Below are 27119 nucleotides of genomic sequence, written 5' to 3' on the forward strand. Positions count from 1 at the left end.
CATTAATTTGCACTGAGGTCCGAAAGTTCTCAAATTCACACCAACAGAAGCACGTTATTCTAACTACACAGGCCTTCCGTTCTCCTGTGCAATCTGCACAGAACAATTTAGGTTATTTCTTCACTGGAGATTTTACAGTGAGGAGGGATCAAGGGTGGTGGCCCCCAAATGCGCAAAGGACAGGGAAATGAATTAAACAGGCATCTGTTTGTTCCTTGTTCGCAAACAGACATCAAGTCTGTGTAAAATTCTCACTCTAGATCAAATCCCGCGCTCTGTGTACCCCCAACCTGCCTTCACCTCTATTCCGCTCCGTTCACATATTTCTGGTGGGCGGGGCAGAGAAGAAACATTCCGAACTCCCCGAAAAATTGTTTAGCCTCGTCCCAGTTTTGGAGTTGCACATTTCCACAACACCGAGGACACGGAATCATTAGCGAAGGCCGCCGACCAAATGACATTGAAGCAGCATACGCGCGCAGAGAAGGAAAGAAAACACGAAGAAAGGCAGCAGTCCAGCAACCACGTGAGGTGGGCGATCCCCTCCGCCCTCTGAGAGAGGACTTCAACTCCCGGCGTGCTCCTGGGAGGTTACCCTCCGAGGACTCCAACTCCCAGGATGCTGCGGGAGCGGCCGCCGCAACCTCCCACTCAGCCGCCCGCCGCTCCTCCCTCCCCTCCCCCGCCCCTCCTAGCCGATCGGCGTGCGCCTGCGCACGGGAGACCGGAGGAGTCTTACCCTAATGTAAGATGGTGGCCCGTCTGGCTGTGGAACCCACCGAAAGCTGAGAGTCTCTCTCTCAGCCGTAAAGGTCGGACTCGCTGAAGCAATCAGGCCCGGTGCTGAAGAGTTTTTTCCCCGACGCTCGTTCGGTGGTTTCTTGTGAGGACGCGGCAGCGCGTGGAGTCGGCTGAGGGAAAAGCGAGGCAAGGCAGGCGGGTGAGTCTATGCGGGGCTGGGCTTAGGGGAAACCCGGGGCTGACCGGCTACGAGAGAGCGGAGGCTTCTCTGGGACTGTACAGGCCGCACCCCCCTTTCTCCCCACCCCCCGCCTCATCTTCACCCTCCTCCTCCTCAGTCTTTTTCCTCCTCTTCCTCCTTCTCCCCTTTACGCCACAGCAGTCACCATCAGGAAAAGGGAGCGGGTCCGAAGGCAGCGCGGCGGCAAGCCGCGACTCTCCTTCGAGAATTTCTTTAATTGGGGAGCCGAGGCGTCTTTTGGTCTCCAGCTTTCCCCCCTACATTTTTATAGAGGCAGGATTCTTAGGTCTCAGTCCTCCCTGTTTCCCCAACCCCCTTTTCCCTGTCTGACGTCCTTCCCCACTGGCTCCCGTCTCTCTAGACCAAAGCCATCACTTCCACTCTGACCCGTGTTGCTGCTGCTGCTGCTCATTAATCCCGCTGCTCATTGCCCACTCGTCCTGATGCTTGTTTTTTGCTCCACTGCTACCACTCTGGAGTTAGCCTTTGCCCCCCTCTGGTGCTTGCAATCAGCCCACAGTGTATCTGCCACACTAGAGCTTCTTCCGATTCGCAGTCTTTCCTTCTACCACATCTGTCATCTTAAAGCTGCCCCTTAAGTATCTAGATTATGCTTCTGCTCCTGCTAACCCACCTGTTTCTCAGCCTTCTTGAGAATTGTCGGTTCCTTCCTTCTTTCTTGTACAGATCCTTTCAACATACACTTCCAGAAAAAGGGATGCCCCGTGGTGGCCCTTGAAAAGTAAAGGAAGTTGGAAAGTGAATGAAGTGAGGTAGGATACTATTAAACGTTATGAGTAAAGATCTTTTATTCAGGCTACTCAGGAGAGGAACGTTTTCGTTTTGCTTTCAGTGATCTAGTTGTCGCTTATTCGCTCCGTCGTGTTAGGACGTGGCTTCTTTCTTTCTTTCCTTCTTTTCATTTTGGACCGGTTTTACCATGCTACTAAGCGTTCTTTGGATTGCCTCTCCCCAGGACACTTGGTGTGGGCTCTGATTTATACCAATAAATATTAACCCAAGCATTTCAAAATAAGCGAAATCTGGCGCACATACAGAATTCATCTGTGAACTCCGCTAGCAAATATAAGTGGTATTTTGATTGCATGTGGGTTCTGTATTGAGACTTGATTTTTGACTGAGTTTTATTGATGTTCAGCTTAATCGATGACATTTTATTTATGATTGCAGTGGAAATTTCCTCTCTAGTTAATATCAGATTTAGTTATTATTTTTGGATTTGGGAAGTTCTGTTGACATTTGTAGGATGATAGTTATCTGAATAAATTGTCTTCTTTTGAAAATCCATTCGGTATGTATGCAAAAGAAAAATCGATATTTTTATGTAAACCTAAGTTCCTCGTATTTTTTCCAGAAAAGAAGGGCTGGGAAAAGAATGACAAAGCTGTGCACATACATGTGTTTGGTGGAACTCACTGTCATTGTTACCTACAGTAAAAAGCAGAAACTGGAAGCAAGAGGTAGCTTATGATGTCCTTGTTTTAGTGAAAGCAAAATTAAGATGTTTGGACTAATGGTGTAATGGGAAGAAGGAGCCCTTGCTATACTCAGACCACTGTGAGATAAAGAATTATCAGAAAAGCAACCAGGATTACATTGTTCAAATACATATATCTCAAGTTTAAACATGCTATACATGACATTGTGTTCTTAAGGTGTATGTAAAAATGTTTAAAATCAGTGACAGTCTCATGTGGCAGTCCATTATTGGGTTATTGTAATTTTTACGAAATTTTACCTGTAAAATTTGGAATCTTTACATTTGGCATAATGTTCACTTGATTGTGATAAATGATGTGTTTTGCCAAATGTAAACTAAGGTTAGAAAAGCTGTTTATGAAACTTCTTTTTTCTTTCAGCCACTTAACCCCCAATTTGGGGAAACTAAATAAATACTTGCTCTTAGAATTGCAAGCAATTTATATAGCAAACTTTGCCCTAAGTTACAACTTGAGGTTTTTTTGTTTTTTTTTTTTAAATCACTTACATTTAGTTTATCAGTAGGAGTGTATTTAATAGTTGATCTTTAACTATAAAAAATATACTTTTTGTTCTTGTAATACACTGGTGGAGAAGCTTTCCACTTTGAACAATCCGAACACAGGTTTAGAAACTCTTGGCAGTCATACTTGGCTGAATTGTAAGCAGTGGGTTCTAAGGGAGGGCTGTTTGGTAGAAGGGAGTAAGTGATTTTAATACATCTTTTCTCTTAAAACGGTATTTGTCTCACGAAATATTTTCTTAAGTAATTTTCTCCCCTCCATACTTTTTGCCTGCAGTTACTGAATTTTTTGTTTCAGCCCTCTGAAGTCAAAAGGAATTTACTTTTGGATCTTTAGTACGTTTAGAGAAGATATCTAAAATTCTTTAACTTTTTGATAGGAAATAGGGAGCTGAGATTTCTAAATATTTTGCGTGGTTTAAGTTTTTTGATCTTAACGTTATGAACATTGCAGCTACATACTTTCATGGTTTCTTTTGATAACTTGGAATACTTTCTTCCAGGTTCAATAGTTGAATTCTTCAGATCAATAGATTATTTCTGTAAGAAGGTTTTCAACATGAATCACTTAAAGTTGGCCTGTTATAAAATTAGGATGAGACAGTTATAATCAAATGGGAAAATACAGAAAAATAAAATTGTTTTTATAATGCCGTTCAACTTGAGTCTAAATGGGAGTACTGGCGATAACTTGCAACTCATTACTTTGTAAAAGACAGAGGGTGTTGCCAGAGTATAAACTTCTAGTTTTAGGGGAGTTTTATTTTAAAAATTATTTTCTGTGCTTTAAAGGAATGAAAAAATATCTTACCAGTTTAAGCAGTTTGGATTTAGAAATCTTCCCTTTCTTCCCCTTCCTACTCTTGGCTATAAAAGGAATCTATTTTCTTCAGTTTAATAAATTTGTCTTTTGTTGTTTTGTGTGAATGAGAAAATTAATTTTTCTGATGTGACTGCAAATAGTGCTCAATTTCATATATTTAAACTCAGTGTTACTATTTTTATAGATAATTTAAGTAAAATGGTTTTAATTTGTGAAATCTTCAGCCTCTGGTGAAAATTCAGTTAATTAGCTCTCTGACAGTAACTATAATACTGTCTTGACTTTTTGTGAAGGAAGTTACATTCAGCTCAGTTGGTTCTGAAGAAAACAGTAGGGAAATAGGTTATAGAAATTTTTGCTGTTCTAGAAACAGTATAACTAGAATGTACTACATACTTTTCTCAAAGGATTTCTTAATCTAAATGGAACTTGTAAATGGTTTTCATCCCACTGGAATAGCATGTGTTGGATAAAACTTGTTTAACACATTCTGAGATTTTATAATATTTTATGTTACCTCAAAGATATTTGGAAAAATCTACAAATACTCATTCCTGAACAAAAGATGGCAATATCCTCAATATTTTAAAGATTGTAATATATACATATTTTTTTCCCAAAAGTTGAGAGTACACAAATTAAGAACTAGCATAATTTACCCAGTTATTTTTGTGATACAAGGAAAGAATATATATGGACTTTTCAACCACGGGTTTAGTGGTTTTCTAAAAGAACTTCACAGTTGTTTTTAATCTCGTTATGTGGACTTCTTTATTAGAAAAGATTATGTGGTAAAATGTCAACTTTTTAAACTGTAATATAATCAATTGGTTCTGTGACACATTTCTTATTTTATTTTATTTTTTTTTGAGACGGAGTTTCGCTCTGTTACCCAGTCTGGAGTGCAGTTGCACGATCTCGGCTCACCACAACCTCCGTCTCCTGGGTTCATGCAATTCTCCTGCCTCAGCCAACTGAGTAGCTGGGATTACAGATGCTCACCACCACATCCAGCGACTTTTTGTATTTTTAGTAGAGACAGGGTTTCACCATGTTAGCCAGGCTGGTCTCGAACTCTTGACCTCGTTATCCACCTGTCTCAGCCTCCCAGAGTGCTAGGATTACAGGCAAGAGCCACTGTGCCTGGCCTCAAGTATGGCTTCTTTATTCTTAAACTCAGTTTATACAGAAGGGTTGTCCTGTTTTAAGCTTTAATTGCTTGGGTGATGGGCAGATGATATTATTGTTATTAGGATAAGTCTCGCTATTTGTTTAGGTGTGTATGTCAGATAACTGTTCAAAAACAATTTCTTTTAAAGTTACGACTATAAAATCTCACCTCTTGAGTATTAAGGCAATTATGGAGTAGAATTTGAAATCAAAATAATCAAAATTGGCTTATCTATATCTAAAACCAGTTTGGAAAAAATGTCAAGGCAAAAAGCAGTGTAATTAGAAGAATAAAATGCTTTCACTTAAAGATAGTAGTTGTGGACAGTCATGGTGGCTCACACCTGTAATCCCAGCACTTTGGGAGGCCGGGGTAGGTAGATCACCTAACATCAGGAGTTGGAGACCAGCCTGGCCAACTTGGCGAAACCCCATCTCTACTAAACATACAAAAATTAGCCCAGCGTGGTGGCACGTGCCTGTAATCCCGGCTACTTGGGAGGCTGAGGCAGGAGAATCACTTGAACTTGGGAGTCCTAGGTTGCATTGAGCTGAGATCATGCCATTGCATTCCAGCCTGGGTGACAGAGTAAGACTTTGTCTCAAAAAAAAAAGGAGATGTTATATTACTGCTTTTGGAAGCAATTAGTGAATGATGTAGGCAAAATAGTGATTGAATTTTGAAAAGCAGTTAGACTGAAATTTCAAAGTGGTGGAACATTTCTTAATAGCAACATACATAGTCATGAATCCAAATATCTGAAATTTTCTAAGCATGTTTTTCAGTCTTTGGAATAAAGTGGAAGTGCTGATTTTCTGATTATTTAAGAACCTATTAATCCATTCCCTGCTAGAGCATCGGGAATTTTCAGATTGTGAATTTTCCTAAAATAACATTGGCTGATTTGGGTTATTGAACATTGGTTGCAGCAACTTTTTTCCTTTTTTTCTCTTTATTTTCTGCCTCTCATATTTTACTTAAGATTTTTTTCTGAACTTTTAAATTTTAATCAGTTATTTGGGTGGACCCTTTTGTGAATGCTCTAATTGAATGAAAATGTACAGTGTAAACAGTATTGCTTTTGGTAGTTAAGGTTAATTTTTCTTTTCATGAAAATCCCTTCTATTTGATGATAGTTTTTCCTCTAACTTTTATTCTTAGATGAGAATTAGGGTTCTGCATTAAATCTTTATGCAAGCATTTTTCTTGCTGTCAATGGGGACCTCCATATTCCCTGGGCAAAGGAAGTATTATAATATATTTAGGTTTGCCATTTAAAATGATATAAAGACATTATTGGTACTTTTTTAAAAGGAAACTTTTGGTATTTTTAAAAAAGTACAGAAGTAGATATGAACCACCATGTAGCTGTTACTCAGCTTCAAAGATGATCAAATCTTAGTCATTACATTGTTTCATTTGTACTTGAACCTCTTTTTTTTTTTTGAGATGGTTTCTCTTGCCCAGGCTGGAGTGCAGTGGCATGATCCTAGCTTGTTGTAGCCTCAAACTCCTGGGTTCAAGCAGTCCTCTCACCTTAGCCTCCTAAGTGGCTCTGACTATAGGCACGGGACCAGGCCCAGATAATTTTTTTTATTTTTTGTGGAAATGAGGTAGTCTCAAACTTATAGGCTTAAGTGATACTCTTGCCTCAGGCTCCTAAAGTGGCTGGGATTGCAGGTGTGAGCTACTATGTCATGACAAAATGCAATATTTTTATTTACTTACTTATTTTGAGACAGTGTCTCACTCTGTCACCCAGGGTGGAGTGGCAGTGGTGCCATCTTCGGCTCACTGTAACCTCTGCCTCCTGGGTTCAAGCAATTCTCGTCACCATGCCTAGTTAATTTTTATATTTGTGGTAGAGACAGGGTTTCCGCCATGTTGGCCAGGTTGGTCTGAAACTCCTGACCTGAGGCGATCGACCAGCCTCAGCCTCCCAGAGTGCCGTGCTGGAATCACGCCCTACCAAAAGCAGGGTTATTTAATCAATGTTTCCTTCTTTCTTTTTTTTTTTGAGATGGAGTTTCACTCTTGTTGCCCAGGCAACAAGAATACAGTGGTTTCTTTCTTGGCTCACTGCAACCTCCGCCTCCTGGGTTCAAGGGATTCTCCTGCCTCAGCCTCCTAAGTAGCTGGGATTGCAGGTGTCCACCACCACACCTGGCTAAGTTTTCGTATTTTTAGTAGAGATGAGGTTTCACCATGGTCTCCAACTCCTGACTTCAGGTGATCCACCTGCCTCGGCCTCCCAAAGTGTTGGGATTACAGGAGTGAGCCACTGTGCCTGGCCTTAATCAGCTTTTCAAATAGACTTTGAGTGTTTATGGAACCACTTATTGGAAGATTTGGCACAACCTCTTTGTCGAGTTTATCTTGTCAGGAATACTTTCATAATGGTATAATTAACACTGTTCCAAAGCAGTATACAAATAATATGTGCTACATGTAGTCTGAGTCCAGTATGTTAGTATAGGGATATCTTCAGACTAAAGTTCTAGGAGTGAGGCTTCCTGAAGAAGATGGGACTTGAATGCGATTGTATACTGTTTGTATAGGCTAGCATCTCCAGAAGAAGAACATTATGTACATTCTATATAGGGGATGGAAGCATGTCTAAACTCATTTTATGCTGCTATAACAGAATACCACAGATTGGATAATTTATAATCAACAGAAATTTATTTGGTTAATGGTTTTGGAGACTGGGAAGACCCAGAACATGGTGCTGGCATCTGGAAAGGGCCTTCATGCTATGTTATTCCATGGTGTAAGGTAGAAGAGCAAGAGAGGATGGGAGAACAAGGAACAGAGAGGGCAGAACTTGCTTTTTATCAGGAACCTACTTCCGTTACTCTGGCATCAGGAATCCACATCATTACTCTGGCATCAGGAATCTACTTCATTACTCTGGCATTATCATTGATGAGGGTAGAACCCTTAATCATTGATGATGTTAACTCAACACCATCACACTGGTAATTAAATTTCAATATGAGTTTTGGAGAGGCTATTTTTTTTTTCTTTTAGACGGAGTTTCATTGTTGTTACCCAAACTGGAGTGCAATGGCGCGATCTCGGCTCACCGCAACCTCCGCCTCCTGGGTTCAAGCAATTTTCCTGCCTCAGCCTCCCGAGTATCTGGGACTACAGGCACGCACCACCATGCCCAGCTAATTTTCGTATTTTTACTAGAGACGGGGTTTCACCTTGTTGACCAGGATGGTCTCGATATCTTGACCTCGTGATCCACCCGCCTTGACCTCCCAAAGTGCTGGGATTATAGGCGTGAGCCACCACGCCCGGCCTGGAGGATACATTTAGACCATAGTAAAGCAAACACTTGGTAGGGACCAGCATGATGTGAGAGGGAGATAAGGAGTCTGATCTCAATGAAATAAGGTGTTAATTTCTGGGAATGGTGGCAGATAAATTTGTGTTAAGTAGGATACAGCTAGATTATGAAAGGTGTCAGGTTGAATTTAATCTGCTAAGTGGTAAGAAGCCAGTAGAGATTGCTAGGGAGCAGGAGAAAACATGATGAAAGTGGTTTTCAGAAAGATTACTTTTTCAGTAGTATGTAGCATATTTTGGGGTTGACAGTTGAGTTTTGTTTGAAAAATTAGAGACCAAGCCACTGAGGTAAGGTGCTATTCTGAGAAATGTTAGAGTGGAAATTCTACAGGATTTGGCAGAGAATTGATTCCATCTTCTCTATAGTCCCGCATGCCCTAAAGTGACTCCAAAGAGTAGAGAACTGAGGAAATGTGGTCTGTTTGTCTTTGATAGTAAACTGCAATTTGTTTTCCAGGCCCAGCTTTTGTGAAATAAGTGATAGATGATTACTCAAATAAGAGACTCAAAAAGTTTTATTAGGCCTGGTGTTGTGTGGTTGCTCACGCCTATAATTCCAGCAGTTTGGGAGGCTGAGGTGGGAGGATTGCTTGAGGTCAGGAGTTCGAGACCAGCCTGGCCAACATATCGAAACCTTGTCTCTACTGTAAATACAAAAATTAGCTGGGCGTGATGGTATGCACCTGCAATTCCAGCTACTTGGGAGGCAGAGGTTGAGTGAGCCAAGGTGGCACCACTACACTTCAGCCTGGGGTACAGAGTGAAACTCCATCTCAAAAAAAAAAAAAAACCCACAAAAAAACAGAAAAAAAGGTTTAGTAGAAAATAGCTACTAGTGTTTTTGAATGATTTTAAGATATTCACTGGGGAATAGGAGCTTTGAAAATAAAGAAACATTATCTTTATTACAGTAAGAGATAGAACATGCTTTATTTGTGAAAGAGAAATTTAGGCCTTATCTGCTTCTTATGTGTATATTAGTTCAGAAGAGGTTTAGGAGACTACTTACGTTTGAATAGCTATGACCACTAAATATTACTGGATGATTTTAATAATGGCCTGATCAGTGCTAAAGAAAATTATAACGAAGTAGGGCATTAAATATTACTGGCTACCAGCTCCCTTTAAGGATGGGTAAGGCTAGGTCAGCAGGCTGAGGAAGTATATAGGGAGATTGTGAGATGTAAACTTATCCTTAGATTTACTTTGATATGCTTTGGTAATATTAATGCTTTGAAATGCAAAGGTAATATTAAAAAATAGGTCTGGTTAAACATCAGCCATATATGTTTTGGTTGGATTTTTCTTTTTTTTTTAAGTTCTGCGACCTTTGAAGTTGTTCTTTTATTCTTTGTTTTGGTTTGTTGACCCTGCATTAAGCCAACTTTCCGAATCTGTTGTGTATTTCTAGATAGCATACTTTGTGTTGTGAAGGAAAATTTCCTATTTTATTTTTAAGGTGGGGGAAAGTAGGTTTCTTGTTTCTCACTTTGTAAATGAGGTAGATGAATAATACTGTATTGCCACTTATTATCTTCATGCTTCCATCAATATCTCAGGTATTCCTCCTCTGTTGTATTTAGCATGTGGATCTCTAAGTTTCTCACAGTTGAGTCTGAAAATATGTCACTTGTGCTTATAATTTTAAAATTAATTTTACCATTTCCTTTCTTGTTTTTTATTTTATCTTGTTATTATTTTTTGAGACATGGTGTCACTCTGTCACCCAGGCTGGAGTGCAATGGTGTGATCTTGCCTCACTGCAACTTCGCCTCCTGGGTTCAAGCAATTCTCTGCCTCAGCCTCCTGAGGAGCTGGGATTACAGGCACCTGCCACTGGTGCCTGTAATTTTTTGTATTTTTAGTGGACACAGGTTTCACTAAGTTGGCTAGGCTGGTCTTGAACTCCTGACCTCGTGATCCACCTGCCTTGGCCTCCCAAGGTGCTGGGTTTACAGGCATGAGAGCCACTGTGTCTGGCTGTTTTTGTTATTATAAAATGTAGGACCTATCATAATGCCATGGACCTTTTAGTGACTTGGGAAATACTTACAATGATTAAGGTGATGAGGTATAGTACATTATTGGGAAATAATCTGTTTTTCATTGGCATTGCCTCTATCCTTAGACCCTTTTCATTCTTGTGATGTGACAAATATTTTTGACATTTTTAAACTTCTTTATTTAGCTGGTCCTATGCGCTGTTGAAAATGAACACTAGAATAGAAAGCTGTTGCCTTCTCCTTGGGGAGTTTGTTTTAACGGGGGTTTTAATATGTTAATTTTGGATTTGAGGTTTGAGTTGAGATCCTTTTTTTTTTTGAGACAGAGTTTCGCTCTTGTTACCCAGGTTGGAGTGCAATGGCGTGATCTCGGCTCACCGCAACCTCCGCCTTCTGGGTTCAGGCAATTCTCCTGCCTCAGCCTCCTGAGTAGCTGGGATTACAGGCACGCGCCACCACGCCCAGCTAATTTTTTGTATTTTTAATAGAGACGGGGTTTCACCACGTTGACCAGGATGGTCTCCAATCTCTTGACCTCGTGATCCACCCGCCTCGGCCTCCCAAAGTGCTGGGATTACAGGCGTGAGCCACCGTGCCCGGCTGAGATCTCCTTTGTGTAGAGAATCTTGAGAAGGATTATACATCTTTCTCATTGTCACCAGTGTATGTGAAAGGGAAGTAAATATCAAATATGGGGTATAAGCGAACCTTAGTATTTGGGAATGTCTTCAGTGATAGTTGCCAAATCCAGCCTTTTCCCCAGCAGATTTGTATTTAATCCCTTGGAGTATGGAATTAATTTGTGAGTGTCATACATAGTGGGTTGCTGTGGGTGAGAGGAGACAATGACTCCCTGTTAGAAAAATCCTTTTTAAATAGTTTGAGAATTTGAGATTAGATTGGATTAATCTCAAATTATTACTAGGTTATGTTTTGTTTTTTTTAATTCATACAGTTCTTGGAAAGAAATTGGTTTTCTATGAGTGACCTTGAGAGTGCTTTGGGTGGTTTCCTTACCAAGGAAAAGAGAGGAGAGGCAGAGAATAAAGGGGGCAATAGTAGCTGCTGTGCATTTTTACCTAAGCCAATTGATGGCATTGGGTTTTTTTCTTTCTTTCTACCTTTAGCTGCATACCTTTTCTCTTCTAGTTAGACTGTCATTACTAGTTGGAAAGGCCACATACAGTCTAGCCTTTTCTAGATCAAACTAGTATCCCTGGCCTGGTTTGTTCATTTTAATCTCTCCATCTCAAAACCTGACAAATTCATATCTTTTCTCTGCTTGAAGAGCAGGGGAAACTGGAAAGAGAAGAAAATGATAAAGTAGTAGTTAGGTACTCCCTATCTTTTAATATGTTAGAATAGTTTTATGGAAGAACCTTTGCCTTTTGATTTTAATTTTATGTCACCAGTTATAAAATAATTGAATTCTCAGTGAGTCCTTAGAAACCTTTTAAAAGATCCTTTAGCCACAGAGTTGGTGATAGGTTAAAGAACACCTTTATGAGTTAAATGCTCTGGGCATTTTTTGCTTCTACTAAATCTTTTTCTGTCATACTGGACCTAGTCCTACATGTGAATTTGTCTTCCAAAAAGTAAAGCTGGCAGGCAGTCTTGTAAACCCAGCAATTTGGGAGGCTGAGGTGGGCAGATCACAAGGTCAGGAGTTTGAGACCAGCCTGGCTAACATGGTGCAACCCTTTCTCTATTAAAAATACAAAAATTAGCCAGGCGTGGTGGTGTACACCTGTAATCCTAGCACTTTGGGAGGCTGAGGAGAGTGGTTCACGAGGTCAGGAGTTTGAGACCAGCCTGCTCTACATGGTGAAACCCTGTCTCTACTAAAAGTACAAAAATTAGCTGGGCGTGGTGGCAAATGGGACCCAGCTACTTGGGAGGCTGAGGCAGGAGAATCACTTGAACCCAGGAGGTGGAGGTTGCAGTGAGCAAAGACTGCACCATTGTACTCCAACCTGGGCAATAGAGCAAGACTCCATCTCAAAAAAAAAAAAAGATGTCTTAAAGATTGTATTCAAATCTAGTTTGATCCTGATGAAAGCAAGGATGACAGCAAAATGCTTTAATATATGCATGCTGACAGAAGAATATTAGTTAGACCTATGTCGCCATCTATTTTTTGTCATGCCCAGCAAGTATTTTCAGCAGCTTTGGGGAACTCTGAATAATATATGGTGTATTCATGTTTATAGATTTCGGTTTTTATTATATACTGTTCTATAATTTAACAAACGTGACATATTAAAGGAAATATTGTTCTTATTTGGAGTAAAGGATTAACTTAGTGTACATAACTTTATAGTCAAATATAGTTTTCAGTTTCAGTTTTGAACTCTATTTGTTTTTATTACTTCTGCTGGGAGTATGTCATGTAGTATGGAACCAGACTGCCTAAGTGTGAATGTTGGTTCTGCCACCTGCTTACTATCTGTGAGACCTAGGTTGTTACTTTACTATCTTTGGGCCTCAGCTTCATTTGTAAAATACCTGGATTGTTATGTGGAATAAATGAGTTAATGTATATAAAGTGCTGGGAAGAGTGTTTGGCACATAGTAGCCTTGTACAAGTGTTTGCTATTTTTATGCATTTGAAGGAATCAAAAACATTTATCTTTGAATTTATCTTTTAATTCAGTACACTTGTAAAAAATGTCTAAGTAGGCCAGGCGTGGTGGCTCACGCCTATAATCCCAGCACTTTGAGAGGCCGAGGCGGGTGGATCACGAGGTCAAGAGATCGAGACCATCCTGGTCAACATGGTGAAACCCCGTCTCTACTAAAAATACAAAAATTAGCTGGGCATGGTGGCGCGCGCCTGTAGTCCCAGCTACTCGGGACGCTGAGGCAGGAGAATTGCTTGAACCCAGGAGGAGGAGGTTGCAGTGAACCAAGATCACGCCATCGCACTCCAGCCTGGATAACAAGAGCGAAACTCCATCTCAAAAAAAGAAAAGAAAAGAAAAGAAAAGAAATAAAGTCTAAGTACTAACATAACATACATTTTCAGTAGTCATTTGACCACATAGAAATATAAGGAATGTGTTTGAGGGGTAATGAAAGGACTGGCCTGCCTCGAATTCCCTTGAATCAGAGAGTAATGGAAAATGAACCTGTATGGATACAATAGAAAATGATCATCAAGTGTTTTGAACTAAGGCATAGAAAATTAGATGTGGCTGATAAGAGGGGAATCATTGCATGTTTGTTATTGTTGTTGTTTTTAAGTCATGGGAGTGATGTGTTTAAAACAGTATTTAGGGGAAGATAGTTTTGAGTGTCCTTGGTAGCATAGAATTAGTTCACTATATGGACAGAGGATTTTTTTTTCAGTCTGTTTTGTTCACTAATCTGTTTTAAGCAACCCAAACAGAACCTGGTTGATGGTAGATGCTCAATAAATACTTATCAGGTGAATGAACCTTAAAAGAGACTATGAGAATCTATTTTATTTTTATTTTGAGACAGAGTCTCACTCTGTCACCCAGGATGTAGTACAGTGGCGCCATCTTGGCTCACCGAAACCTCTACCTCCTGGGTTGAAGCGATTCTCCTCCCTTAGCCTCTTGAGTAGCTGGGACTACAGACGCATGCCATCATGCCTGGCTAATTTTTGTATGTTTTGGTAGAGACGGGGTTTCACCATGTTGGCAAAGCTGGTTTTGAGCTCCTAGCCTCAAGCAATCTGCCTGCCTTGGCTTCCCAAAGTGCTGGGATTACAGGCGTGAGCCACCATGCCTGACCCTATGAGAATATAAAGAACGTAAAAAGAGGCTGGGTGCGGTGGCTCACGCCTGTAATCCCAGCACTTTGGGAGTCGGATGGTGGAGGATAGCTTGAGCCCAGGAGTTTAAGACTATCCTGGGCAATTATAGTAAGACCCCATTTATTAAAAAAGAAAAAAAAAAAAAATTTAACCAGGCTTGGTGGTGCACTCATGTAGTCCCAGCTACTTGGGAGTTTGAGTGGGGAAGATTGCTTGAGCTTGAGAGATTGAGGCTGCAGTGAGCTGTGGTTGTGCCACTGCACTCCAATCTGGGCTGCAGAGTGAAACTGTCTCCCCACAAAAAAATAAATAAATAATAAAAATAAATAGAGAAGAACAATGGACCCAACTTAAGCTTTTGAGGTTCCTACCTTTCAGGGGTAGAAGTGAAAAAGGTACTATTAAAGGAACAATTGGAGAAGTAAAAGGAAGATGGAAAAGTTTAAGTCTCAGAATCCAAAGGAAGAGATTTTCTAAGGGAAAAGTCAGAGAGAGAGGAATAGGGAAGATTCAGGGTAGTGTTGCTTCTAGGTAGCCAAGGACATTTCAGAAAGAAGGACACAGAGGTGGATATAGTCCAATACAAATTTCAAGGAGAATGAGAATAGAGAAAGAATCCTTTGGCTTGGTGGTGTGAGGGTCACTGACCAACCACATTAGAACAGTTTCAGTACACTAAGAATGATAATGTAAATCAGACTGCAGGGAGGTTAAGGAAGATGGTAAGCAGAGACTGTGATAAAGACTATTTCCTAGGCTGGCGTGCGTGCGGTGGTGCAATCATATAGCTCATTGCAACCTTGAACTCCTGGGCTCAAGCAATCCTCCCACCTTGGCCTCCTAAAAGCACTGGGATTTACAGATGTAAGCTATTGCTCCCACCCATCCCTGATTGGTCTTAAATTAATCAATCAATTAATTAATTTTTTTTTTTTTTTTTTGAGACAGGGTCTCACTCTGTTGCCCAGGCTGAAGTGCAGTGGTGAGATCTTGGCTCCCTACAGCCTCGACCTCCTGGGCTCAGGTGATCCTCCCACCTCAACCTCCCAAGTAGCTGGGACTACAGGTATGTGCCACCACATCTAGCTAATTTTTTGTATTATTATTATTTTTTTTTGAGACAGAGTCTTGCTCTGTTGCTCAGGCTGGAGTGCAGTGGCTCAATCTCAGCTCACTGCAGCCTCTGCCTCCTGGGTTCCAGCGATTCTCCTGCCTCAGCCTCCCAAGTAGCTAGGACTACAGGTATGTGCCATCACACCTGACTAATTTTTGTATTCTTAGTAGAGACAGGGTTTCTTTTTTTTTCTTTTCTTTTAAGACAGGGTTTCACCGTGTTGGTCAGGCTGGTCTTGAACTCCCAACCTCAGGTGATCTGCCCGCCTTGGCCTCCAAAGTGCTTGGATTATAGGCGTGAGCCACAACACCTGGCCAAGACAGGGTTTCACCATGTTGGTCAGGCTGGTCTCAAACTGCTGTCCTCAGGTGATCCACCTGCCTCAGCCTCCCAAAGTTCTGGGATTATAGGCATGAGCCAATTTTTTGTATTTTTGTATTTTGCCATGTTGCCCTGGCTGGTCTTAAATTTCATAATGGGGAATATGTGTTTTACGTGTTCCTCCAGGGCTCTGCTACTTGCTAACCGTGTGATCTTGGGAAAATTTGCTTAATATTTTTGTGCCTCAGTTTTCTCCCTTGTAAAATGGAGGCAAAAGGAGCACCTACTTCATGGATCTATTGTGAGGATGTAATTATTTAATCTTTTAAAAACACTCAGAACAATGCTATGTGGTAAATGTTTCATAAATGTTAGCTATTACTATCTACTGCTGAAGTAAGAGAGTAGAATTGGTGGCCTGAAGAGAAAAAAATAGAAGAAGAAAGAATTTAATAAAATTACTGCAAAGTAGTGGCAAGAACTAAATGGAAAGGTCTTAGGGCCTTTTCTCTGGATGTTCTTAGAGAACACTTTGAATATCTACTTACCCTATTTATTTACACTTGGATTTCAGGCCCCTTTCCTTTAATATTTGCACTGTTTGACTTTTTTCTGTAACACTTATGTTCTAACATATCATGTAATTAAGTTAATACATAAACGGTTCATTGTTGATCTCTTTCCAGTAGGGCAGGGATGTTTGTTTTAATCTCTGATGTATTCCAGGTTCTGGGAATAGTACTTGGCACGTAATAGGTGCTCAATATTTGCTTGTTGGATGAATAAGTTAATTTACCATTGAAGTGGGATGGATAGAGGATAGAGAAAAGCATTCAAGGTGCTGGTGGTCCTTTTTTTTTTTTTGAGACAGTTTTGCTCTTGTTGCCCAGTCTGAAGTGTGATGGCATGATCTCTGCAACTTTTGCCTCCTGGGTTCAAGCAGTTCTCCTGCCTCAGCCTCCTGAGTAGCTGGGATTATAGGTGTATACCACCATGCCTGGCTAATTTTTGTATTTTTGGTGTAGACAGGGTTTCGCCATGTTGGCCAGGCTGGTCTTGAACTTCTTACCTCAGGTGATCCACCCTCCTCAACCTCCCACAGTCCTGAGTTTATAGGTGTGAGTCATTGCGCCCGGTGCTGGTGGTACAGTTTTAGAGAAGAGCCAGTTATCAGATTGTCGGACACTGTATAGGACTTAACCTTATCAAAGACTTCATCGTTTTTCTCTAATGAGTTTCGGAGTTTATTTTGATACAGGTTTTCCTGGAAATCACTTGGGAAACCCATTTATTAATAGCTGAGGAAAGGAATGTATAAATGAATCTCTTTTTTTCTTTGCTACAGTACTTTTATTTTACATTTGATCAGGTAATGAAAGCCTATCTTTGAGTGCTTATTAGATGCTAAGCACTATTTTCACCTCCTTGCTAGTTTTAAAAAATTCTATAACACCTTATAGGTGCATTACAGTTTGCTTGTAAGCTATCATTAATGTTTAAGGGAGGCTGTTTGTACTGAAACCAGGAGCATGATTACCTAAACTGTTGTCTTCCATTGACAGGGAGCTTCAAATACCACATTCCTTACTCCAGTGTTCATGTAGCTTTGACACTGATACTTGCATTAGTCCACCAGGACTAATCTCATTATGTTCTTTATTCCTTTTCCCTTTTTATGTCAGTTTCTACCAGTCTCCCAGGTGATACTCATTTCCCCATAAGGCCCTGTATATTTACTATTTTTTTTCAATTCTCTTCAGTTCTTGAAATCTTGCCATTGTGCATCCCAGTGGAATTACAGTCTATCATCAGCAAAATTTCCTGTATCCTTGTTTGTTCTTTCTCTGAACATTTTGTCTACTTTGTACTTTGCTGAGGATGCTGCTACCCCTGTGACTCTCTTATACATTGGCAATTAAATATTTCATTTTTTTCTGATATGCCATCAGGGATCAGTGGGAAGTCCTGTGCACTAAGACTTAAAACTACATTTCCTACCTGCAGTCCCAGCTACTTGAGAGGTGGAGGCAGGAGGATCCCTGAGCCCAGTTCAAGGCCAACCTAGTCAACATAGTGAGACCCTGTCTCTAAAAACAAACAAACAGACAAACAAACAAACAAAAATCTTATTCATGACCTGACCTACTCCATTGAACAGGAATCAAGAGAGAGCCTGGACCCACTGACTGGATCCAGGAGCCTGGAGATGGAGCAGTTGTCTACCATTCTCTTGTTTTCCTTAAAACTTGTCGTTAACAGGTTATATTGTCTGTAAACCTCATGTTTGCTGGTATCTACTGCACCCTGGGTTACACCTTCTCTTTTCTTGACTGGTTTAGCTCCTGGCTCACTGTCATTCTTCTAACACTAGGTCTCTTTTAATTCTTGGTAATTTCAATATATACCTCTACGGTCCTTCTAATACTGTGACCTCTTAATTTCAAAATGTCTTCTTTAATGATCTTACTCTCTAGCCCATTTAAAGCACTTTATGGTCATATATTTTTTATGCATTAAAAAAGATGTTTTGTAAATATGGGGTCTTGCTGTGTTGCCCAGGCGAATCTTAAACTCTTGGCCCCAAGCAATCCTCCTGCCTTGGCCTCCCAAAGCACTGAGATTACAAGTGTGAGCCACCACACCTCGCCTCATGGTCATGTCTTATAACTTGTTATTATCAGTAACTTGAAACCTCTTCATTTCTTCTAAGCTCTTTCTGACTGCTATCTCTTCAGCCTATTCTGCCTGGTACCTCAACTCAACAGTTCTTCACTGTCATTGAAACTGTCAGTCCACTGATTTTATTCCCTTTTCACTGTACCTTGCCCCCTTGATTTTCTTTCTTCTTTCCTTACCTAGAAGAATTCCTTTGCCAGATATATTGCATATGCCCTTGACTCACTTGTTCCTTTCTTGCCTCCTCATGATTATTTGGCAAAACTTCAGTCTTAGTTAAATCAACTTTCTGAGTACTTCATATCTACATCTGTGCAGCTGAAATTTATTGTAGAAAAATACAACTATAATAACTGCTCTCACTTTAAATTCATGGTAAGAACCTCAGATTTCTTGCCCTGAATATTGTCTGGCAATCATACTTGATTTCCTTAGTCCATTCAGTCTCTCCTCTTATAGATGACTTAATTTGTACCCTCGCTTTTCTCTTCAAACTTCCAACCCTCTTCCTCATATTCACTCTCAGTTGATGGACCTGATTTCTACTTCATTGTAAGATGCAAGCGGTCAGAAGAACACTTACAGACTCCTGCCACCACATGTATATATTGACTACATCTGGACTCACAGACCTTGCTCGTATCTTTATGTTACTGTAGATTCACTGTGTTTCTATATAGTCCCAGGTCCTATGGTGAATGCATTAAGGTCCCATCCTTTGTTATTTACTCTGGACATTGTCCTAGCCATTCTCCCTTCTCTCTCTATATCATCAATTCATCTCTTCTGGATCATTCCCATCAATATACAAGCATGCTGTTACTGTTTTCCTCATAAAAATATCTTCCCTCAATTGCTCTTTCTGTGGAACCCCTTAAAACATTATCTAAACGCATTTGTTCTAATTTCTTTCTCATGTTCTCTCTTAAGCCTGTTCTAATCAGGCTTTGCCCCTACCACTATACTAAGATTGTTTTTGTTAAGGTCTTCCAACTAATGACATTGTTAAATCTAGTAGTCAGTTTTGTGTTTATCTTGGGTGATGATAGACGTTTGACAAAGTTGTTTTCTCCTTGTCTTTGATATACTTGTTTAACTTCCCTATTAGAGTACTACATTTCCTTGGCTTTCCTCAAAATTCATTGGCTGCTCCTTCTTACTTAGTCTTCCTTAGTAGATTTTTCTTTTTGCCTTCCTCTGAACATGGGAATATCCCAAGGCTGACTCCTTCGTTATCTTCTCTATCTATGCTCTCTCCTTTAGCAATCTGTTAGTTTGGTGACTTTGAATATTTTCTCTCAAATTAATTTTTTCAGCCTTGATGTCTCTCCATAACTCCATATTTTTATATCCAGTTGCCTATGTAATATGCCCACTTGAATGACTCTGAAACACGTCACACTCAACATGTCCAAAATGGAATTCTTGCTTTTTCCTTTGCTCTCTGATACCTGCTCTGTCCATATGTCCTTTCTCATCTCAGTTGTTGGCAGCTTTCCAGTTGTTCAAGCCAGAAACCTTGGAGTCATTCTTGATTCTTTTGCTGTCTTATCCTCTTATCCCACATTCATTCCTTCAGGAAGTTGTTGGCTCAAACTTTAAAACATATCCAGAATTTAACCAGTTTTCACTGTCTCCACAGCCACCATCATCTCTTGCTGGGTGATGACAGCAGCCTTTCAACAAGTTTTCCTGCTTCTACCCTTGGCCTCTGTAGTCTCTTATTAACATAGCAGTCACAATGATCCTTTGAAAATTTAAGTCAAATGGCAAGAGATTTTGTACCACATTTAAGAAGTTTCATAAGTTAATAAGATTAAAGATTGTTCTAGTCAATGGTATTTCACAAAATCATGTCAGCCCTGAAGGCACATTTAAGGCAGGCTTTGAGTATGCTTGTTTGTGCGGGTGGAGAAGGAGTTGTCAGACATGGTTCATAGCCTCCCTCTTTTCTCCTTACTTCTCTTTTCCACCCTATGTACAAAGACATCTATATTCCTGAGGAAATTGGAAAGGTAGGGCCTGAATTTGTTGCTATTCCTGAAAGTTTCTTTGAGTGGAATACTGGATCATCCTTTTTGAAAAAGTCTGTTATTTCATTACTACCTCCTTTAGTAACAAGCTTGCTTTCCTCCAACCCCTGCCAAATTTAGTGTCCTGTCTCTACATCTGCCTTTTCTGTTTCGCATACTCCCAGATGGAAATATTATATTTTTTTAGGATTTTTTGCTCTATTTGAATTAGTATTTTATACTCAAACCCTTTAGAAATCCTGAAACCCATTCTTAGGCTTTCTGTGTGAGTTAGTTTTATTTTTGCTAATAATATTTCAACAGAATGATACTGGACATGATAGTAAAGAGGAAATTGATACCAGTATGTAATGAAGAAATCATGTGTGAAATTGCAAAGAAAATGAAAGATATTTTTATTGACTACTTTGAATGTACTTGTCATAAACTAAAAATGCTAATGATTTCTAGAGGAGTTATATACTATACTGTGTATAAAGAACCTTGGAGATTGGTTGGCAAAAAAAGAACTTCACAGTTCATTTATCTCTTTATATTTTTTTCTCGAGAGGCAAATGTTCTCTAATCAGTTTTTCTTTGATTCTCTTTCAGAGAGGCTCATGTAGTGGAATTAACAGTCACATGACTGTTGTGGCATTGTGTATATGTTACTATTGTTTTACATTCTTTTAGATTATAATACTTATTTTCTTGGTCTGAAGGTAGATATATGCTTGTTTTCTCAAGCTCTTAGACCTTTGTTGTCCAAGACGGTATCCACTAGCCATTTGGGACTACTGAGCACATGAAATGTGGCTAGTTGGCAGCATGGTGACTCATGCCTGTAATCCCAGCACTTTTGGAGGCTGAGGTGGGCAGATCACATGAGATTATGAGTTTGAGACCAACCTGGCCAACATGGATAAACCCCATCTCTACTGAAAATACAAAAATTAGCTGGATGTGATGGTGGGCACCTGTAATCCCAGCTACTTGGGAGGCTGAGGCAGGAGAATTGCTTGAGCCCTGGAAGTGGAGGTTCTGGTGAGCTGAGATCATGCCCTTGCACTCCAGCCTGGGGGACAGAGCAAGACTCTGTGTCAAAAAAAAAAAAAAAAAAAAAGGAGGAGGGGAATATGACTAGTCTGAATTGAGATTGGGCTAAGTATAAAGTATAAAATACACACTGGAGTTAGAATCCTTAGTAACAAATGTATACAATTTCTCATTAGTAATTTTTAAATACAGATTACATGTTTAGCTGATATGTTGGGTTAAATAAAATTAATTTTACTGTTTCTTCTTTTTTCTTAATATGGCTAGTGGAAAATGTAAAATTATATTTTGAGTTACATTATATTTCTCTTGGATAGTGCTGTCTTAAACTTACCATTCTCTTTTGCCCTAAAACTTTTGAAGTTTTTTTCACTCAGTTAATGATCTGGTATATATTCACTAAAATATGATTTTGGTATTATGTATTATAAAAGAATTTGTTTTTTCTGAAGGAACAAATTTTATGTTTTTATCCTTCTTAATACTAACTTTCTCAAGTCTTGAGTTTTCTTTTTCTTTTTTTTAAAAATGATTTGACTTTTGCCAAACGTTACCCATGGTACTACACAAGCATAACTTATTCTTTACATTGCTTGGGAGAATTTTGAAAAGGGAATTTGAAATTAAAAGTATCAAAGTTGATGTTTTATTTACTTTCCTTCTTAATATTAGGAATATTAATACATTTTATAGTTCCTCTATTATAACGTAATTTTAAAATTTAAAATAAAGGCACATTTTATAAGGCAAAAAAATAGATTGAAAAAGTTACCTGTGAGGAGAGATTTTTGTCTGCTTTAACATAAAACCCAGCAAATAAACAAACAAACAAACAAAAACACCTGCACTGACTCATTTTGCTGGCACACATTTTATTAATTTTTATAAACTTAGACTCTAACAGTTGCTATTGGTTTTTTTTCTTCAAAGATTTACGTTTAGGCTGGGTGCAAGTGGCTCATGCCTGTAATCCCAGTACTTTGAGGCGGGCAGATAACTAGAGGTCAGGAGTAAAACACCAGTCTGGCCAACGTGGTGAAACCTGTTCTCTACTAAAAATACAGAATTTAGCAGGGCGTGGTGGCACGTGCCTGTAATGCTAGCTACTTGGGAGGCTGAGGCAAGAGAATTGCTTGAACCTGGGAGGCAGAGGTTGTAGTGAATTGAGATCATGCCACTGCACTTCAGCCTGGGCAACAGAACTCAAAAAAAGACTTAAGTTTATGATTTTATTTATATTAGTTTTTTTGAAAAAAATCTTTTGAAAACAAGATTTATGTGGAGTTTAATGAATGCTTTTTTAGTGTTAAAACTCAAACTGTGTTTACATCCAAGTGGCATATATGTAGTTCAAATCTGGCTAGTTTTTAAGTGACAAACTGGTTATTGGGTAGCTGTGGATTACTTAAGGAGATTTATTAGCTCTGTGCACCAAAGTATATTTTAAAAGTAATCCACTGATTACTGATTTATTTTTAAAAAGCAATCCATGAAATATTGCTACTAACAAAAGTGACTTTGTTAGGCATTTGGAAATAATTTATTTATTGAAGAACTATTACTTTTATTGTTCTTACCAACTCAAAAGAGTCCATAATACCTGCTTAGGTACAGAAAATTAGGCATGATGTGGTGACTCACACCTGTAATCCCAGCACATTTTGGGGCCAAGGTGAGAGGATCACTTGAGCCCAGGAGTTCTAGACAAGCCTGAGTGTCATAGGGAGACTGCATCTCTACAAAAAATTTACAAAAAAACCCCAATTATCTGGGTGTGGCGGTATGCACCACCACCACTTCTTGGGAAGCTGAGGTGGGAGGATTGCTCGAGTCTGGGAGATTAAGGCTACAGTGAGCCACGATGGCATCACTGCACTCTAGCCTGGGTGAGAGGGAGACCCTGTCTTAAAAAATAAGAAAAGTATATAAAAGTATATTTACAGGAAGAGTATGCATGAAGTAAAAAAAAAAAAAAACAACAATGAGCCAACCAGCTAAAAAAAATTTTTTTAGTGATCATGATTGAGAAAATATAGGTTTTATAAACAAGCTCAGGAAGGCAAAAGGAGATATCTAGAGTAGAAAAAATAGAGATAATATAGATAATAGGAATTTGGGTAAGTAAGACAATAAGCAAAGTCATAAAAGTTCACATTTTTGGATGCCTAGTGGAAGGATAATCTTGACAGACTGAAACAAAAATTTTCACTTGTTAATTTTCTGGAACTTAGTACTCTTTACCTTTTTTATTTTTTTTTATGCTTTGAGGAAGGCCTGATTTCTTTTCTGTTGGCTATGAATCGATTGATTCATACAATTTTTTAAAAAAAAATGTATGTATGTGTGTTTTGCCTGTGACACAGCCTTAGGAGACTGTTCTTATGTGTCCCAAAAGAATAATTTCTGAGTCCATCTGTGTTGTATATTGTTAACTCTTTGTTCCTTTTTATTGATGAGTAGTATTCAGTGGCGTGGGTATTACCACAGTTTAGCTGTTTACCTGTTGAAGGACATTTTGGTTCTTTTTAGTTGCTGACTCTACTAAAAGAGCTGTTATGAACATTTGTGTACATGTTTTTGTATGAATGTAAGTATTTATTTCTCTTAGATAAAAGCCCAAGAGCAAAATTGCTGGGTCATATGGTAAGTATATGTTTCATTTTTTTAAAAAACTGGTAAAGTATTTTCTAGTATGTCTGTACAATTTTGTATTCTCGTAAGCATTAAATGAGTGGTCCAGTTTCTCTGTGTTCTAGCCAGATAGGGTACTATCACTGTTTTTTCTTTGTAGTCATTCTGAGAGATCTATTATGATATTTTCTTGTGGTGTTAACTTGCATTCCCTAATGGCTAAAGATGTTCAACAAGTTTTCATGTGCTTATTGGCCTTTTGTATTCCTCTTCAGTGAAATGTTTAAAATTTAAAATAAAGGCATATTTATCAGGCAAAAAAAAAATGCATTGAAAAAGTTACATATGAGGAAAGATATTTTTGTCTGCTTTAACATAAAACCCAGCAAATAAACAAAAAAACACCTGCACTGACTCAATTTGTGTCTTTTGTCCATTTTCGAATTGGTTATCTTTACTGTTAGATTTTTTTTTAATATCTTGAGACTTTTCTAGATTTTTTTTTTCTCTTTTATTTTTATTTTTCTATAAGTTATTGGGGTACAGGTGGTATTTGGTTCCATGAGTGAGTTCTTTAGTGGTGATTTGTGAGATCTTGGTGAGTCCTTTATGCAGTCTGGATACTAGTTCTTGGTCAGATACGTGGTTAGCTAATATTTTCTCCCTGATTCTAACTTGTCTTTTCATCCTCTTTGTAGGGTTATTCACAGAGCAAAAGTTTTTAATTTTGATGAGGTTCAGTGTAGCAGTTTTTCCTTTTTTGGGTTGTGCTTTCGGTCAAGTGTAAGAATTCTTTACCTAGTGCTAATTCCTAGAGATTTTCCCTAAAAGTTTTATACTTTTACATTTTACATTTAAGTGTATGATCCATTTGGATCTAGTTTTTGTATAAAGTAAGAGGTTTAGGTTGATGTCTCTTTCCCCTTCCCTTCCCCTTTCCCTCTCCCATCCATGAAAGTCCCAATTGCTCTAGCATTATCTATAGGAAAGGCTGTCTTTCTTTTACTGATTTGCTTGCACATCATTGCAAAAATCATTTGGTATATTTGTGTGGACAGATTTCTAGATTTTCTATTCTGTTCCATTAGTCTACATGTCTCTTCATTAGTACCACATTTTAAATGATTATAGCTGTATAGTTACCCCTAATATTGGAAAGAGTAATTCTACTTGTTTTTTGTTTTATTTTGTTTTTACAAAACTGCTTTAGGTCTTCTAGGACTTTTTCCTTTTCATGTAAATTTTAGAATACGTTTGTCTATAGAAACAAAAAGCCTTCCTAAGATTTTGCTAGGAATTGTCTTACACTGTACATCAATTTGGGGTGTATTGATATCTTTACTATTTTCCCATCAACGAACATGGTCTCTTCAGTTACTTACATCTTTGATTTTACATTAGCATTTTGTAATTTTCAGCTTATAGATCCTGCACATATTTTGTTAAATGTATTCCTAAGTATTTCAAGTTCTTTGGAGCAATTGTAAATAGCATTGTATTTTAAATATGGATTTTCATGTTTTTTAATATATGGAAATAATGAGTTTTGATTTATGATTTTTTTTTTTTTTGAGACTCACTGTGTCACCTAGGCTGTTGGACAGTCTCAGCTCACTGCAACCTCCACTTCCCAAGTTCAAGGTATGCTTGTGTCTCAGCCTCCCAAGTACTTGGAATTATAGGCAAGCACCACCATACCCAACTAATATTTGTATTTTTAGTAGAGCTGGGGTTTCATCATGTTGGCCAGGCTGGTCACAAACTCCTAGCCTGAAGTGATCTGCCAAACTCAGCTCCCAAAATGCTGGGATTACAGGCATGAATTAAGATTGATTTTTGTATGTTGACCTTGCATCTTATAACCTTGCAGAACCTAATTATTCTGGGGGATTTTTTTGGGGTAGATTTATTGGAATTTTCTAGATAATCATGTCATCTACAAACAGGGACAAGTTTTTCCTTCTATTCTAGTCTGTTTGCCTTTTATTTTCTTGTGCTGACTGGAATTTCCTTAATTATGTTGGATAAGATTGGTGAGATCAGCCAGTCTTATTTTGTGCTTGAAGTTAGGGGAAAAGATACTATTTTTCTTTTTAAAAATTTAATTAAATTTGTTTATTTTGAGATGAGGTCCCACTCTGTCCCTTGGGCTGGAGTGCAGTGGCGCGGTCTCGGCTCACTGCAACCTTTGCCTCCCAGGGTCAAGTGATTCTCTTGCCTTAGCCTCCCAAGTAGCTGGGACTATAGGTGCCTGCCACCACATCTAGCTAATTTTTGTATTTTTAATAGAGACGGGGTTTCACCATGTTGGTCAAGCTGGTCTTGGACTCCTGACCCCAGGTGATCTGCCTTCCTTGACCTCCCAAAGTGCTGGGATTACAGGTGTGAGCCACTGGCGCCTGGCCGAAAGATACTGTTTTTCACTGGCAAATATGATGTTAGCTATAGGTGTTTGTTTGTTTTGTCACCCTGTCACCCGGGCTGGAGTATAATGGGGAGATCTTGGCTCACTGCAACCTCTGCCTCCCAGATTTGAGCAATTCTCCTGTCTCAGCCTCCCAAGTAGCTGGGATTACAGGCGTCCACCACAATACCTGGCTGATTTTTTGTATTTTTAGTAGAGTCGAGGTTTCATTATATTGGCCAGGATGGTTTCGAACTCCTGACCTCAAGTGATCTGCCCGCCTCTGCCTCCCAAAGTGCTAGGATTGCAGGTGTGAGCCACCGCACCTGGCCTAGCTTTAGGCTTTTTTTTGTAGATATTTGCCAAGTTGAAGAAGTTCTTCTCTATTCCCAGTTTACTTAGTTTTGTTTTGTTTTTGAGACAAGGTCCCACTGTCATTCAGGCTGGAGTGCAGTAGTGCAGTTTCGGCACACTGCAGCCTCAGCCTCCAATGATGCTCCCACCTCAGCCCCCCGAGTGGCTGGGACTACAGGCATGTGACACCACACCTGACTAATGTTTGTATTTTTTGTAGAGGCAGGGTTTCCTTATGTTACCCAACAACATGGGGAAACTTCTAGGCTGAAGCAATCTGCCCTCCTTGCTCTCCCAAAGTGCTGGGATTATAGGCGTATCAAAAAAATCATGAATTTTGCCAAATGCTTTTTCTGTCAATGATATGATCATATGATTTTTCTTCTTTAGCCTTTTGATATGGCAATATTACCT

At 39.2% G+C, this 27119-nt stretch overlaps 1 protein-coding gene across 26 annotated transcripts in view; it reads left to right on the plus strand.

Annotated features, from left to right (window-relative positions):
* Positions 1-726: 726 nt before the first annotated feature.
* The window catches only part of CNOT4 (CCR4-NOT transcription complex subunit 4), a 147083-nt gene continuing 120690 nt past the window's right edge, over positions 727-27119 (plus strand). For 7 of the 26 annotated variants that reach the window (XM_054237669.2, XM_009003008.4, XM_009003009.5 and 4 more), the window contains exon 1: positions 727-940. The gene's annotated coding sequence lies outside the window, so the exon portion shown is untranslated. Of the gene's footprint in view, positions 941-1669; positions 1756-15085; positions 15380-25521; positions 25589-27119 lie in introns of all 26 variants that reach the window. The other 19 variants (XM_054237667.2, XM_078343703.1, XM_054237670.2 and 16 more) reach the window with 4 other exon arrangements.

This window comes from Callithrix jacchus, chromosome 11, assembly GCF_049354715.1.
Source record: "Callithrix jacchus isolate 240 chromosome 11, calJac240_pri, whole genome shotgun sequence".
NCBI classification, from domain to species: Eukaryota; Metazoa; Chordata; class Mammalia; order Primates; family Cebidae; genus Callithrix; species Callithrix jacchus.